General features: G+C 36.2%; 1 non-coding gene across 1 annotated transcript; it reads left to right on the top strand.

Moving 5' to 3' along the window:
- Nucleotides 1-14,458: 14,458 nt before the first annotated feature.
- Nucleotides 14,459-14,566, top strand: LOC148546327 (small nucleolar RNA R71). The gene has a single exon (XR_015900983.1). It is a non-coding gene; the product is annotated as a small nucleolar RNA R71 (small nucleolar RNA).
- Nucleotides 14,567-16,678: the final 2,112 nt, after the last annotated feature.

Below are 16,678 nucleotides of genomic sequence, written 5' to 3'. Positions count from 1 at the left end.
GATTAAAACTTAAACAATGTTTATTTTAGTTTGGAAAATGTTTTTTGAATTATTTTGTTACAAAATACTTGCTTGATGATTATGTTTATTAGAAATTTAAAATTATAAAGACCTTGTTGTTTGTGAATTTAGAAATTATTAGGTTATTGAAATGTTTGTGAAATTATATGTTTTTGCAATTTATGTAGAACTCGTATAATCATGATTGTATGGGAAACATTGTAGTTCCAAATGGCATTCTATCATCACGCAATATGGAGCACAACCATGTCACTAATATCTTTTGAGTGCATTGAGTGACATGCATCAAATAGGATAAGAGCTAGTTCGTTTTGCAACAAGAAGCCCATGGACAACCCATTCATCTTATAGAAGCTCACAATGTGGTTCTGATTGGACTAAAGAACAAAGATTAGAGACCTAAGCATTCTATATATATACATTATGATGTGGACAAATCGTAGGAACTTCGTTCTAGTTGGTGACTCTTTCCTGCACTATCAAGTATCTGATGAGTATACGTAATGTATAGTGAGGTATATAGTGTTCATCTGTGGTTGACTAGTAATGTTCCACAACCATAGTCACAACCACAACCACAGCTACAGCCACAGTCCTTCATGCACCCATACCAACTGGCATACCCATACACTGAGCCTAACTCATCATTCTTTACACAATTATTTTCTGACTCTCTCACTCTACATGATGTCTTACCAACCATATTACTGATCCTCTATGTCAAAGTGAAGGAACGTAGCTGAGCAATCCTTAAACCACCAGATGTATTAGTGGGTGTCTGAAACAGACACGTTGCAATGGGTGAATGATTTGTTCTTTAACCCTCACCTGCAAGTGCAGAAATCTTAATCATAACATTCTAAAGTTGACGAGCAGGATCTACAGTCTAGTCGGCAATTTCTTGAATTGTTTTGGGTCAGTCATCTGTGGACTTGAGACTACGACATCGTAGTCCCTCTCTACGCTTTGGGCCAAAAGTGTTTATTGACTCAATCTAGAGTGTCGCTAGAGAAATTGGTCGTAGTACTCTTGTTGATTTTCCTCAAGTACAACCGCCAATGGCTGAGGATAATGATGATAGCAAGGAGCCGAGGAAGATAATGGCAATGAGAGCCATGATGATAACAATTTAGGTAATGATGCATTAATTATTTATGTTAATATTAGTCTTATTTACTGGTTTAGTTAAGATTGGTTTTGCTGAATTAATGCATTTATTATTGTTGTTAAGGTTGATTCCGCTAAATTAGTGTATTTATTATTGTTAATGTTGATATTGCTGGATTAGTGTATTTATTATTGTGGTTGTTGTTGTCATGTAGGTGGTGTAGAAGGTGCGAAAAGTGTAGATAGTGCAAAAAGTTTTCATACTCTAGATGTCTATAATAAGGAATATAACTTGAGGATTAACCCATCATACAAAAACACAAATAAATATACCCTTTCCAGAATATAAAAAAAAAGTTAAAAAATATACCAAGCTTGTGAAAAAAATATTTATTAATTAATTTTTATAATTGTTATTGACCTTTTAATGAAAGATTGTTATTGTAATTTTTATACATTTTTATAAGTTCATACCATACAAGCAGAATCTAGTAAATTAACAATTTGTTCTTTCTTTTGTACATCTTTAGTTATATATTTTTTTTAATAAAAAGTACAATATACGGGAGGTGTATTGTGAATACATCTCCGTGTATTGTATTTTTAATATTAAAATAATACAATACGTTATTTGCGTATTGCATGTTGTAATATCTAAAAATTTGATACGTTCCTTGCGTATTATTCAAAAAATAAAAAAATTTCTGCTGCAACAATTCACTCCTATAAATTTGTCTTGTCCCCAAAATTTTGTAAAACACCATATAACTCAATAATTAGGTGTTATATTAAAATTTTTTTAATATCTAAAAAAATAACCCAATGATAACATAAATGAAAAAATTTGTTTAACAGAAAATATTTATATATAAAATAAAAAAATTCTTACATAATGAGAATTGTTTGAATATTCAATAATGAAAAACACTACTATAAAGATTTATTTTATACAGATTATGTTTTTGTGGTTAAAAACAGTGTATCAACAGTGTCACTAATATTATTAAATAATAATTTGTATGGTTTAAAATGAATATATGTATTCTCCGTATGAATTTACATTTTTACACTATAATTAACCTTTAATAATGTGCTAGTTCGGTGTAAAATCATGAACTATTTTAACAAAAATTAATTATTATCTTATTTTGTAATTAACATAGTGATAATTTGAATTTCGTTTTTGATATAGAAAAATATCCAGAAAAAAAAAGCAATAGAACACTTTGTTCTAAATGAATGCTTCTTTAACAAAGAAATTAGTCTATGTATTAGACAAATATGTTTGATAAAATAAAAAATTTACTACATCCTACAAATAATATTTTTAAACAAGAGTGATGGTAATCAGTGGCTAAGAGAAGGAGGGTTGAATCTTAATCCCTTTTTCTGAATATTAATTTCTGACTTTTAAAGTAACTACAGGAGATATTTCTACTTTTTGTCTCATGTTGAGTTGAGAGACACTTTTGTTTTGTCTCGTATCGAGTTGAGAGATATTTTTGTTTTTGTCTCCAGATAAATAGAAACAGAGAAAGGAGTAGGGAAGAAGAATTAACACCAGATATATCATGGTTCAGCTACTAGGTACAATGTGGCCTACATCCAGTCTCTATCATAATAATGATGGAATTTCACTATGTGTTCACAATATTACAGACACCAATTTCTCCCTAGGAACTACCCATTCCTATTTGGGACAAATCCAGATTCTACACCCAATCTGAATTTGACTAGGACTCAAAACCTAGCTTTCAACCGCAAAGTGCTAACCCAACTTGCAAGAGAATCCTCACAGGATCATGAAACACAACATACAGATGTACAAAGAAACTCTGAGACATCTTATGACTTTTTCTCTAATATTGATCACTGCCTTTTTCCTCTCACTAGTTTTTCTTACAAACTTCACCATATTTGCCTTTTTCACCATTAGACTCAGACAGACAATACTAAAAAAAAGAAAACAAAATAACACACCATTGAAGGAGACGAACTCAGGAAGCTTGGGTAGCTATGAGAACTCTGTGCTTTTTTACTTTCTCTCCTTGATCTCAACCCTTGGCCGTTCACCCTTAATATAGAAGGGGAAGCTTCCAAGGTTGAAACCGGTTCAACCAAGAAACTTCTTCTCTAACCAAAAAAGCAGCGGTTCGGACAGAGAGAAGAGAGAGAGAAAACCAAAAACCAACATGCATGTACCTCTCTCAACCCTTTTCATCAAGCTCCTTCAATCTGAACCCTTGATCTTGTCTTTGGCTCCAAGAAAGGATTCGGACCCTTGATGATCTTCTGACCTAGGACAGTTTCTTGCATTCCATTTTTGCTTCTTCCTATGTGTAGCTCGACGGCTACCTTCTTTCTTTGATGAACAAGAATGGAAGTGAATTTTTGCAACTGATATATTCTTCTCTGATAGAGGCGGATTGTTTCTATTTTTGGCTTCGAAAATCTTGAAGCTCTTCTTCAAATCATGCCTTTAATGACAAAGATCTTGCTTTGCCTTTCTTCAGATCTTTCTTCATAGCCTTTCTTCCATAGGCTTCACTGTGACTCCTTTTTCTTCTGATAACTTTTTCAATCTTCTTTTCTCTGATTGACATGACCGAATGCAAAGAGAGAGAGGAGAGAGAAGAAACAAAGCTTTCAATGCACTATTAAACTCAATTTAATTTTGAGTTTCGATTACCTATGCATGTATTTAACTAAATTGGAATTTGAGTTCCCGTAACCAATGCATAGTGTAACGTATGGATCTTTTAATGTGATTCAACCAATTTGAATTTTCAACTTCAAGTTACCAAAGTAACCGAAACATGCTAGAAACTCTTGGGCCATTTCCTTCATTCTTTTGTCTTATCAAAATGGGCTTGTGACTTGTGCTTGTCTCAATCTCAAAGTTCAGCCACTTTATGTTTAAATTAATTTTGCACAAACCTAAATTAATTTATTGATCAAAGTGTGTTGCTCTAGCTTTTTGGCCCAATAGAAAATTAATTTCTTCTTCTTGCACACTAACAAACACATCAAACAAACCAGTGGAAGCAAATAACAATTTAATAATTTTTTAATTAATACTTTAATAATATTTGATCATAATTTTAATTAAACATAAGTTTTCCAAACTCAACAATCTCCCCCTTGATGACAAACATTATTAAACTGAATTGAAGGATTAGGATTAGAAAAACTCCCCTTTGATGGTGTAAAACCCGGTTAATTAACGGCTGATTAGCCATAAATGAGAATTTATTCTAGAAAGCCAAAAATGTGATTTTCATAGCTTAACATGATAGAGGAGATTAAAATGAGAATATTGATACCAATTTTATAGAAATCGGTCCAAGATTGGACCGAACGGGCCAAACTAGGCCAACCGGACCCATATTGGGCCCTTGGCCCAATCAAGCTAAATCTAAAACCTTAAAAACAGCACTCTCTCTCTCCTCTAAATCCTTAAAAACACACTGAAATGAGAATGAAAGGGGGAAGAACACTTCTCCAAAGTTCTACCCTTGTTTGATCTTCAAACCACCATAACTTTTGATCTGGAGCTCCGATTGTCACACCGTTTGTGGCCATGCGTTCACCGTGACGAGCTCTACAAAACCCACTACTTTGTTCTTGAGGCAAGCTACGATTTTGGTCCAGTTTTCTCAGCCTTAAATTCTAATTAATAGAGAAAAATATTGAGATTTTGGGCTCTTTGATGTTATAGGACCCAACTAGCTTGAAGGAGAAGTGTAATCTTGTCTCCTTTATCCTTGGGTGTGGTAAAATTCTCAACCCTAGTGGAAATTGTTGGTTTATGATGTTGGGTATTGAGTTGTTGTGTTTGAATGTGATATTTGTGGCTTAGGTAGTGTGTATGTAAATATTGAAGATTGATTGAGGTTTTGGAAAGCTTGGAAAAGGGCTTTGGTGTACTAAAAATATGTTCTTTGAGGTGTTAAAGCTTGGTGAGCTTGTGAAAAAGTGATTTGGAGGTGTTCCGAGTTAAACGGAAAAGCAGCTAAGGTATGGTCTCAGTTTCCTATATCTAAAATGTAATGTGGTGTAAAAACTTAGGCTACAGGCCCTAAGATAGGATTTGAATGGTTAATGTTGTTGAATGGTTAAAAAAAATTGTGTGGTCATATATGTGATTATGAATATTGATGTTTTGATGGTGTGATGTATGAAAGATATGCATGTTTTGATATATGACTAATGATTGGTTGAGGTAGATTTGTGGGTGAAACCATGTTGAGAGTGAGGATGGTAATGATTGTAAGTATTGGTGGTTGATTGAAAATGGTGTTGTTGGAAATTGGAATGAGGAAAAATACATATGACATGATATTGTGTTTGAAATTGGATCAATTGATGAGCTTGGTTAACATGATGGGTTGATGGTTATAATTTGATAAAAATGTTAATGTATGAGTTGAGGAGGCTTGAAGTGATTTTTGGTATGTTTTGGTTGATTTTAAAAAGGGTTGGAATTGGTTTGTTTTGAAAATGGCACTTTGTGGTTTTGTATGAAAATGTGATTTTGGGCATATTTTGACGGAGCATAACTTGAACTCCTGATCCCCGATTTGTGCAAAATTTGTCTAGAAATGAAATTGGATCCGGGATGTTTATGCCGTTCGAAGAATTGGTGAAAAATGATTTGAAACGGAGAAGTTATGTCTGTCGGAAGATTGGGGTTTGAAACTGTGAATTATGCAGCTTTTTAACTTAGTAAAATTTTTGGCAGAATGCACTCCCACGCATAGGCGTGGCTGATGCGCACGCGTCATTTTCAAAGTTTCACTACCCACACGTACGCGTCGATGAGCAAATTCAATTGGCCCAGCCAAAATTTCCGAGAGTTGTGCCTGAGTTCTGCTGGTTTTATGCTTGGGGCACAAAACGCACCCACGCATACACGTGGCTGACGCATAGGCGTCACTTGGCTTTTCTCCCATCGACGCGTGCACGTGGAGGGACATGTACGCGTCGCTGTACCTTGATGCATTCTACGCATGCGTGTGGGCGACACTCACGTGTGACCCTATTTTCATTCCAAAGTTGATTTTTGAGTTTTCAAAGTCAAATTTCAAACTTCTAAGCCTCCGATCTCACCCCTTATGTCTTAAATCATTATGATAAGCCTAGCAATGGGAAGAAGTTAGAAAATGTGGTAATTTGTGAATGAAGAAAGGGGAGAATTAATGATCAATGATGATCAAAGAGAATCGTATGAGATACGGAGGATAGTGGTGGAAGTGCCTTATATGCCATGAGCCGATGGGCTGTAATTGTTAATAAATTGGCTGGTTATGGATTGAATTATGGTGCATGAAATCGTGATCGTTCATTCCTTGGTAACGGCGCTAAAAACTTAATACGCGCGTTCATAATCTTAATTCTTTGTCATAACTAACCAGCAAGTGCACTGGGTCGTCCAAGTAATAAACCTTACGTGAATAAGGGTCGATCCCACAGATATTGTCGGCTTGAAGCAAGCTATAGTCACCTTGTAAATCTCAGTCAGGCGGATTCAAATGGTTATAGAGTTTTAATAATTAAAAGATAAATAAAATGTAAAATAAAGATAGAGATACTTACGTAATTCATTGGTGAGAATTTCAGATAAGCATATAGAGATGCTTAGTTCTTTCTGAATCTCCGCTTTCCTACTGCTATCATCTAATCCTTCATACTCCTTTTCATGGCAAGCTGTATGTTGGGCATCACCGTTGTCAATGGCTACATCCTGTCCTCTCAGTGAAAATGGTCCAAATGCGCTGTCAACGCACGGCTAATCATCTGTCGGTTCTCGATCATACTGGAATAGGATTCAGTAATCCTTTTGCGTCTGTCACTACGCCCAGCACTCGCGAGTTTGAAGCTTGTTACAGCCATCCTTTCCCAGATCCTACTCGGAACACCACAGACAAGGTTTAGACTTTCCGGATCTCAAGAATGGCTGCCAATAATTCTAGCCTATACCACGAAGACTCTGATCGTAGATCAGGAGGCTAAGAGATATGCATTCAAGCTTGTTTGCATGTAGAATGGAAGTGTTTGTCAGGCACGCGTTCATAAGTGAGAATGATGATGAGCGTCACATAATCATCACATTCATCATGTTCTTGTGTGCGAATGAATATCTTAGAGAAGAAATAGGCTTGAATTGAATAGAAAAACAATAGTACTTTGCATTAATTCATGAGGAACAGCAGAGCTCCACACCTTAATCTATGGTGTGCAGAAACTCTACCGTTGAAAATACATAAGTGAAAATAGGGTAGACATGAACGAGTGGCCAGCCTCCCATGGAGGTCTAGAGATCTAAAATAATCAAAAGATGATCTCGAAAATGATCCCAAAAGATCCCTAACACAATAGTAAAAAGTTCTATATATACTAAACTAGTTACTAGGGTTACAGAAATAAGTAAATGATGCAGAAATCCACTTCCGGGCCCACTTGGTGTGTGCTTGGCCTGAGCATTGAAGCTTTCACGTGTAGAGGTCTTCCTTGGAGTTAAACGCCAGTTTGTAACTTGTTTCTGGCGTTTAACTCTGCTTTGCAACCTGTTTCTGGCGTTTAACGCCAGAATAGGGCAGAGAGCTGGCGTTGAACGCCAGTTTGCGTCATTTAAACTCAAACAAAGTATGGACTATTATATATTGCTGGAAAGCCCTGGATGTCTAATTTCCAACGCAATTGAGAGCGCACCATTTGGACTTTTGTAGCTCCAGAAAATCTACTTTGAGTGTAGGGAGGTCAGAATCCAACAGCATCTGTAGTCCTTCTTCAGCCTCTGAATCTGATTTTTGCTCAAGTCCCTCAATTTCAGCCAGAAATTACCTGAAATCACAGAAAAATACACAAACTCATAGTAAAGTCCAGAAATGTGATTTTTATTTAAAAACTAATAAAAATATACTAAAAACTAACGAAACATACTAAAAACTATATAAAAACAATGCCAAAAAGCGTATAAATTATCCGCTCATCACAACACCAAACTTAAATTGTTGCTTGTCCCCAAGCAACTGAAAATTAAATAGGATAAAAAGAAGAGAATATACTATAAATTCCAAAATATCAATGAAACTTAGCTCCAATCAGATGAGCGGGACTAGTAGCTTTTTGCCTCTGAACAGTTTTGGCATCTCACTTTATCCCTTGAAGTTCAGAATGATTGGCATCTATAGGAACTCAGAATTCAGATAGTGTAATTGATTCTCTTAGTTCAGTATGTTGATTCTTGAACACATTTACTTTATGAGTCTTGGCCGTGGCTCTAAGCACTTTGTTTTCCAGTATTACCACCGGATACATAAATGCCACAGACACATAACTGGGTGAACCTTTTCAGATTGTGACTCAGCTTTGCTAGAGTCCCCAATTAGAGGTGTCCAGGGTTCTTAAGCACACTCTGTTTTTGCTTTGGACCTCAACTTTAACCGCTCAGTCTCAAGTTTTCACTTGACACCTTCACGCCACAAGCACATGGTTAGGGACAGCTTGGTTTAGCCGCTTAGGCCAGGATTTTATTCCTTTAGGCCCTCCTATCCACTGATGCTCAAAGCCTTGGATCCTTTTTACCCTTGAATTTTTCTTTCTCTTTTCTTTTCATAGCTCTTGGATCCTTTTTCTTTTTTCGCCATTTTTCTTTTCTTCTTTTTTTTTCGCAAGCTTTTGTATTCACTGCTTTTTCTTGCTTCAAGAATCAATTTTATGATTTTTCAGATTATCAATAACATTTCTCCTTTTCATCATTCTTTCAAGAGCCAACATATTTATCATTCATAAACAACAATATCAAAAGACATATGCACTGTTCAAGTATTCATTCAGAAAACAAAAAGTATTGTCACCAAATCAAGATAATTAAACTAATTTCAAGGATGAGTTCGAAATTCATGTACTTCTTGTTCTTTTGTAATTAAAAGCATTTTTCATTTAAGAGAGGTGATGGATTCATCGGACATTCATAGCTTTAAGACATAGACACTTAAACACTAATGATCATATAGTAAAGACACAAACATAAATAAAACATAAGGCTTAAAAATAAAAAAACAGGAAAGTAAGAACAAGGAGATTAAGGAACGGGTCCACCTTAGTGAGGGTGGTGTCTTCCTCTTCTTGAAGAACCAATGGTGCTCTTGAGCTCCTCTATGTCTCTTCCTTGTCTTTGTTGCTCCTCCCTCATAGCTCTTTGATCTTCTCTAATCTCATGGAGAATGATGGAGTGCTCTTGGTGTTCCATCCTTAGTTGTCCCATGTTGGAACTTAATTCTCCTAGGGAGGTATTGATTTACTCCCAACAGTTTTGTGGAGGGAAGTGCATCCCTTGAGGCATCTCATGGATTTCATGGTGAGGAATTTCCTCATGCTCTTGTTGAGGTCCATGATCTCTTGTTTGCTCCATCCTTTTCTTAGTGATGGGATTGTCCTCATCAATGAGGATATCTCCCTCTATGTCAATTCCAGCCAAATTGCAAATGTGGCAAATAAGGTGAGGAAAGGCTAACCTTGCCAAAGTGGAGGACTTGTCAGCCACCTTGTAGAGTTCTTGAGGTATAATCTCATGAACTTCCACTTCCTTCCCAATCATGATACGATGGATCATGATGGCCCGGTCTACAGTAACTTCAGACTAGTTGCTAGTAGGAATAATTGAGCGTTGGATGAACTCCAACCATCCTCTAGCTACAGGCTTAAGGTCCGGTCTTCTCAATTGAGCCGGCTTGCCTCTTGAGTCAACTTTCCATTGAACTCCTTCCACACATATGTCCATGAGGACTTGGTCCAACCTTTGATCAAAGTTGACCCTTCTAGTGTAGGGGCGTGCGTTTTCTTGCATCATTGGCAAGTTGAACGCCAAGCTTACATTTTCTGGACTGAAATCTAAGTATTTCCCCCGAACTATTGTAAGCCAATTCTTTGGATTCGGGTTCCTACTTTGATCATGGTTCCTAGTGATCCATGCGTTTGCATAGAACTCTTGAACCATTAAGATCCCGACTTGTTGAATAGGATTAGAGAGAACTTCCCATCCTCTTCTTCTAATCTCTTGTCGGATCTCCGGATATTCGCTCTTTTTGAGCTTAAAAGGGAGCTCAGAGATCACCTTTTTCTTGGCCACAACTTCATAGAAGTGGTCTTGATGGACCTTTGAGATGAATCTCTCCATCTCCCATGACTCAGAGGTGGAAGTAATTGCCTTCCCTTTCCTCTTTCTTGAGGTTTATCTGGCCTTAGGTGCCATTAATGGTTATGGAAAAAATAAAAAGCAATGCTTTTACCATACCAAACTTAAAAGGTTTGCTCGTCCCTGAGCAAAAGAAGAAAGGAAGTAGTAGAAGAAGAAGAAAATAGAGGAGATGGAGGGAGAAGGTGTATTCGGCCAAGGGGGAGAAGTGGTGGTTGTAATGTGTGAAAATGGAGTAGTGTTAAGGTATTTATATAGGGGTGGGGGGAAGGAGAGGTTTCGGCTATTAGGGTTGGGTTGAGAGGGAAAAGAATTTGAATTTTGGAGGTAGGTGGGATTTATGGGGAAGAGTGGATGGATGTGAGTGGTGAAGGATATTTAGGGAAGAGGTATGGAGGTGATTGGTGAAGGGTATTTGGGGAAGAGAGTTATGAAAAGGTGTGAAAAGGAAAGAAGAAGAGGTAGGGTAGGTGGGGATCCTGTGGGATCCACAGATCCAGAGGGGTCAAGGACTTAGCATCTCTGCTCCAATTAGGCGTGCAAAACGCCTTTAGAATGCATGTCTGGTGTTAAATGCCAGCTTGCAGCTTATTTCTGGCGTTTAACGCCAATTCCATGCTCTGTTCTGGCGTTAAACGCCAGTCTGGTGCATGTTTCTGGCGTTTAACGCCAGCTTGATGCTTCTTTCTGGCGTTAAACGCCAGTTTGATGCTTCTTACTGGTGTTTAAACGCCAGTAAGCTCTTCCTCCAGGGTGAGCTGTTTTTAATGCTATTTTTCATTCTGTTTTTGTGACTTCACATGATCATCAACCTAAACAAAACATAAAATAACAATAGAAAATAAATAGATATAATTAAATAACATTGGGTCGCCTCCCAACAAGTGCTTCTTTAAAGTCAATAGCTTGACAGTGAACTCTCATGGAGCCTCACAGATGTTCAGAGCATTGTTGGGACCTCCCAACACCAAACTTAGAGTTTGAATGTGGGGGTTCAACACCAAACTTAGAGTTTGGTTGTGGCCTCCCAACACCAAACTTAGAGTTTGACTGTGGGGCTTTGGTTGACTCTGCAGTGAGAGAAGCTTTTCATGCTTCCTCTCCATGGTTACAGAAGGAGATCCTTGAGTTTTAAACACAAGGTTGTCCTCATTTAGTTGAAGGACCAACTCTCCTCTGTCCACATCAATCACAACTTTTGCTGTGGCTAGGAAGGGTCTTCCAAGGATGATGGATTCATCCTCATCCTTCCCAGTGTCTAGGATTATGAAAACAGCAGGGATGTAAAGGCCTTCAACCTTTACTAACAAGTCCTCTACTAATCCATAAGCCTGTTTTATTGATTTGTCTGCCATCTCTAGTGAAATTCTTACAGCTTGTACCTCATAGATTTCCAATTTCTCTATTACAGAGAGTGGCATGAGGTTTATCCCTGACCCAAGGTCACACAGAGCCTTCTCAAAGGTCATGGTGCCTATGGTACAAGGTATGAAGAACTTTCCGGGATCTGGTTTCTTCTGAGGCAATGTCTGCCTTATCAATGCACTTAGTTCATTGGTGAACAAGGGGGGTTGATAAACCCATATTTCATGAGTTCTTTTGTGCTTAATTTGAGTAATTTATACAATCCTTCACCTACTTATTCACATTAATTGTATGGTTTCACTTTCCCTTCCTTATTATGTCATATTGTGAAAAACATGTTTCCTAAGCTTTAAAATTAATTAATTTAATTACCTTTATTTCCATTCGATGCCGTGATTAGTGTGTTGAGTAGTTTCAGATTTTCTAAGGCAGAATGACTTAAAGGATGGAAAAGGAAACATACTAAAATGGAAGGAGAAAGCAAAACGGAGCTTTAAGGAAACTGGTATCCACGCGATCACATGGACGACGCGATCACGTGCCAAGCACGAATTAGCAGCGACGCAGCCGCATGACTGACGCGATCGTGCGCCTTAAGCAGAACGCATATGACGCGGTCGCATGACTGATGTGACCGCGTGGCAAGGAAAAGCTCCAAATGACGCGACCGCGTGACCCACGAGGACGCGTGACAGGGGCCACGTATCAGAATTTACAGAATGCACCCCCAGCGAATTCTGAAGCCCTTTTTGGCCCAGATCCAAGTACAGACAGCATAGACCAGAGGTTATAAAGTGTGGGAATGCACCCATTCAAAGAGAGCTCGCATATTTTACTTTTCAATGATTTAGATTTAGTTGAGAGGGAGATCTTCTCTCTCTCTTTTAGGATTTAGGATTTCTTCTTGTTTTAAGAGTAACTCTGGATCCTAGGTTTAATGTTCTTTTATTTTAGTTTTACTTTTATTTATTTATTCAAACATTTGAATTGATTATTATAATTTGATTTAAGAATTCTTCCATGTTACAGACTGTTATTTGAATTAATGATAATTGAGGTATTTTCAGTTCATGATTGTTCTCTTCGATTTAAGTTACCATTGCTTCCCATCTAAGGATATTTTTATTATTCCAGCAATTTTACTTTTTCCCCTTTTGGTTCTGGATAAGAATTTAGTAACTCAACAGTTATTAAACTCAACATAATTGATAATCGTTATCTTGCTAATTGAGCTGAACTTGAGTAATCCCAACCTTTTCTTAGGAAATAAATAGGATTCAAAGGTCAATTTAATTAGTCCCTTGACTTTCCCTTGTCCTAGTACAGGTTGATCAAGTGGAGTTTAGATTCAACTTTCATTATAGTTGAGAGAGATAACTACGTTGGACCTCCAACTTCTCTTACCTTGCCAAAAGTATGCTTTATAGTATTTATTTATTTTAATTGCCATTTACTTTACTTGTCATTTAAATTACTTGCTTCTCATCTTCTAAACCCCGATTACAACCTTTATAGCCAATAGTAAGAACATACTTCCTCGCAGTTCCTTGAGAAGACGACCCGAGGTTTGAATACTCAGTTAACAATTTCTAAAGGGGTTTGTTACTTGTGACACCCAAAATGTTTGTATGAAGGAATTTTTGTCGGTTTAGAGACTATATCTACAACGCAACTGTTTCTATAAATCTCTTTACTGGTAAAAATCCTTTCATCAGGGGGTCATCCTCCCAAGTCTTATTACCAAATAAACTGGCATTCAACTTCATAATGGCTCCTAGATATTTAGCAACCTGCTCTTCAATGATGTCTTCATCCTTTTCAGAGGAAGAATATTCATCCGAGCTCATGAATGGCAAAAGGAGGTTCAATGGAATCTCTAGGGTCTCTGTATGAGCCTTAGATTCCTTTGGTTCCTCAAAGGAAAACTCCTTATTGGTCAGTGAACGTCCCAAGAGGTCTTCCTCACTAGGATTCACGTCCTCCTCCTCCTCTCTGGGTTCGGCCACACCAAGTAAGGTTATGGCCTTGCACTCTCTTTTTGGATTCTCTTCTGTATTGCTTGGGAGAGTACTAGGAGGAGTTTCAGTGACTCTTTTACTCAGCTAGCCCACTTGTGCCTCCAAATTTCTAATGGAGGACCTTGTTTCATTCATGAAACTTAGAGTGGCCTTAGATAGATCAGAGACTATATTTGCTAAGCTAGATGGATTCTGCTCAGAATTCTGTTTGTTGCTGAGAGGATGATGAAAAAGGCTTGCTATTGCTAAACCTGTTTCTTCCACCATTATTAAAGCCTTGTTGAGGCTTTTGTTGATCCTTCCATGAGAAATTTGGATGATTTTTCCATGAGGGATTATAGGTGTTTCCATAGAATTCTCCCATGTAATTCACCTATGCGATTGTAGGGTTCTCAGGATCATAAGCTTCTTCTTCAGAAGATGCCTCTTTAGTACTGTTGGATGCAGCTTACAATCCATTCAGACTCTGAGAAATCATATTGACTTGCTGAGTCAATATTTTATTCTGAGCCAATTTGGCATTCAGAGTATCAATTTCAAGAACTTCCTTCCTCTGAGGCGTCCCATTACTCACAGGATTCCTTTCAGAAGTGTACATGAACTGGTTATTTACAACCATGTCAATGAGTTCCTGAGCTTCTGTAGGCGTTTTCTTTAGGTGAATGGATCCACCTGCAGAATGGTCCAATGACATCTTAGATAATTCAGACAAACTATCATAGAATATATCCAGGATGGTCCATTTTGAAAGCATGTCAGAAGGACACTTTTTGGTCAGTTGCTTGTATCTCTCCCAAGCTTCATAGAGGGATTCGCCTTCTTTCTGTTTGAAGGTTTGAACATCCACTCTAAGCTTGCTAGGATTTTGAGGAGGAAAGAACTTGGCTAAGAAATCCGTGACCACCTTATCCCAAGAGTTTAGGCTATCTTTAGGTTGAGAGTCCAACCATATTCTAGCTCTGTCTCTTACAGCAAACGGGAAAAGCATAAGCCTATAGACCTCAGGATCAACCCCATTGGTCTTAACAGTATCACAGATTTGTAAGAATTCAGTTAAAAACTGAAAAGGATCTTCTGATGGAAGTCCATGAAACTTGCAACTTTGTTGCATCAGAGAAACTAATTGAGGCTTTAGCTCAAAATTGTTTGCTCCAATGGCAGGAATTGAGATGCTTCTTCCATGTAAGTTAGAATTTGGTGTAGTAAAGTCACCAAGCATCTTCCTTGCATCTCCACCATTATTATTATTTTTGGCCATGTCTACTTCTTTTTCGAAAATTTCTGTCAGATTTTCTCTAGAGAGTTGTACTTTAGCTTCCCTTAGCTTCCTCTTCAGAGTCCTTTCAGGTTCAGGATCAGCTTCAACAAGAATGTTCTTATTCTTGTTCCTGCTCATATGAAAAAGAAGAGAACAGAAAAGAAAATATGAAATCCTCTATATCACAGTATAGATATTCCTTTATGTGAGTAGAAGAACAGAAGAATAGAAGAAGGAGAAGAGAAAAATTCGAAAATTAATTAAAATAAAATAAAAATATTTTTGTTTTTATTTTAAATATTAATTAAAAATTCGAAAACTAAAAAGGGAAATAAAATTAAATTAAAATTTAAGACAATTAGTTAATTAAAACAAATTTTAAAAAAGAGGTTAGTGATTTTCAAAAATTAGAGAGAGAAAATTAGTTAGGTGGTTTTGAAAAAGATATGATTGAAATAGTAAACTTTTAAAATCAAACAAAAAGTTAAGTGGTTAGTTGAAAAAGATTTGAAAATCAATTTTGAAAGGATAAGAGGTTAGAAAAGATTTTGAAATTGATTTTGAAAAAGATGTGATTGAAATTTATTTTGAAAAGGATTTGAAAAAAATTTAAAAAGATTTGATTTTGAAAATTAAAGTTGATTACTTGACTAACAAGAAACAAAAAGATATGATTTTAAAATTTAAAGATTGAACCTTTCTTACTAGGCAAGTAACAAACTTAAAATTTTTGAATCAATCACATTAATTGTTAGCATTAATTTCGAAAATATGAAATAGAAATAAGAAAAAGATTTTGAAAATAAATTTTGAAAATTTCGAAATTATGAAAGAAAAAATGAAAAAGATTTGATTTTTGAAAAAGATTTGAAAAAGATAGAATTTTTAAATTGAAAATTTGACTTGACTCATAAGAAACAACTAAATTTTAAAAAGTTTTGAAAAAGTCAACTCAAATTTTCGAAAATTCATGAGAGAATAAGGGAAAGATATCTTTTTTATTTTTTTTTTTGAATTTTTAATGAGGAGAGAGAAAAACACAAAAAAAAGACACAAGACATAAAAATTATGAATCAAAACAAGAAAAATATGCAAGAACACTTTAAATGTCAAGATGAACACCAAGGACACTTTGAATGTCAAGATGAACATCAAGAACATATTTTTGAAAATTTTTAAGAAAAGAAAAACATGCAAGACACCAAACTTAAAAATTTTTAATGTTGAGACACTAACAAATTGAAAATGCATATGAGAAACAAGAAAAGATGCACAACAAGAAAATGAAAAGATCAAACAAAGAAGATCATCAAGAACAACTTGAAGATCATGAAGAACATATGATGAATTTTCAAAAATTTTAGTTAAAAATTAAAAAGATGCAATTGACACCAAACTTAAAAATTGACACTAGACTCAAGCAAGAAACATCAAATTTTTGGTTTTTATGATTTTATAAAATTTGTTTGGTATTTTTTGAAAATTATTTTGAAAAAGAAAATAAGGATTTCAAAATTTCTAATGAGAATTCCAGGAATCATGCAATGTTAGTCTAAATCTCCGGTCCAGGAATTAGACATGACTTACTAGCCAGCCAAGCTTTCAGTGAAAGCTCTGGTCCAAAACACTAGACATGGCCAATGGCCAGCCAAGCTTCAGCATACATAATTCAAGCATGTGAAGAGGAAGCCTCAGTCCAAAAGAATTTAG

The sequence above is a fragment of the Arachis ipaensis genome, chromosome B9 (assembly GCF_059453495.1).
Source record: "Arachis ipaensis isolate K30076 ecotype BB chromosome B9, ASM5945349v1, whole genome shotgun sequence".
In the NCBI taxonomy this organism is placed as follows: domain Eukaryota; kingdom Viridiplantae; phylum Streptophyta; class Magnoliopsida; order Fabales; family Fabaceae; genus Arachis; species Arachis ipaensis.
The sequence above is the reverse complement of the archived record's forward strand: the minus strand, read 5'-3'. Positions and strand labels throughout refer to the sequence as shown.